The 1,242-nt window shown below is 30.4% G+C and overlaps 1 non-coding gene across 1 annotated transcript; it reads left to right on the plus strand.

The window, feature by feature from the left end:
- Nucleotides 1–474: 474 nt before the first annotated feature.
- Nucleotides 475–577, plus strand: LOC118609457. The gene has a single exon (XR_004953439.1). It is a non-coding gene; the product is annotated as a U6 spliceosomal RNA (small nuclear RNA).
- Nucleotides 578–1,242: the final 665 nt, after the last annotated feature.

Consider the following 1,242-nt stretch of genomic DNA (forward strand, 5'->3'; position numbering starts at 1 on the left):
AAATTTAACAATCAGTTGGAGGTTGAATTACCCTCCTTTCCAATGGTCTGAGATACATAAACAATGAAAGTTTCTTTTCAGTACAGGGTAGAGAATAAGGTGGACAAAAGAATTAATTTTATGGTGTAGGAATTAGGGAAAAAAAACTGTTCAGAAAGGAAGAGTGAAATATTTTTGAACAGACATCTTGGAAAGAAGCAGTCTACCTCAATGTCATCTATTTCTTTTCTTAGTCAACTTAATTCTGAGATCTCCTGAGTTTATACAGAATCAGGTATCAGGTGGAGCCTTCTTTAGTTGTAAAATATGTGTTACCAGAGTTTGATTGCTGGTAATTTGGAAGCACTGTCGGAAGTCAAATTTGTTGATCAGGTCCTTTTCATAATCTCATTTTTGCAAAACTATGAGAATAAAACAATAACCGTCTGTAAATGACAAAAGACCAAGAAATATCCATTGTTAAAGATCTAATGAGTGCTTTAGCAGCACATATACTAAAATTGGAATGGTACAGAGAAGATTAGTGTGGCCCCTGCACAAGGATGACACACAAATTCATGAAGCAGTCCATATTTTGTTGCTTCATAAAATATAAATTTCTAGCCATTGTACTGTATACCTGAAACACACACACACACACACACACACACACACACACACACACACACACACACGTATAAAGATCTGATGAGAGGTCATTCTAATGGAATTGACAAGGAAATTTGATTATTTCTGTGACACATAACATTTTAAGGTGATAAATTATGACTCATAAAATTATATTACACATATCAGAGTTTTAGGAATTTTATATAATTTCAGGAACACTTATGTTAATAAAATATACTCATACAAATATAACCTAAGAAAATTAAACATTACTTCATATTTGACAATTTTCCTATTTAATCAAACATATTAAATAAGCCTAATTAGTTTAACATTTTCTTTTATATGGTAAAGAACAAATCTTTTGAGATCTTACAGGAGCGCTCTTGAAAATTCTGAAGTTAGTTTGAAGTCAAAAAGACTTCATTTAGACTTTGATTTTGGGAAATTTTATTGAAAATATCCATTTAAACAAAATGACAATTAAAGACTTCAAAGGCAAATATAGAAAGTTATATAGCTGTAACAAAAGAATCTTACCTCTTTTAATATTGAAAAGAATGAGTTTTCTTAAGTAATCGAAGCCCAAATAAAGACAATGCGAAATACAATAAATTCTTTTAGTATAACATA

This window comes from Rousettus aegyptiacus, unplaced genomic scaffold (genome assembly GCF_014176215.1).
Source record: "Rousettus aegyptiacus isolate mRouAeg1 unplaced genomic scaffold, mRouAeg1.p scaffold_m13_p_11, whole genome shotgun sequence".
Taxonomy (NCBI): domain Eukaryota; kingdom Metazoa; phylum Chordata; class Mammalia; order Chiroptera; family Pteropodidae; genus Rousettus; species Rousettus aegyptiacus.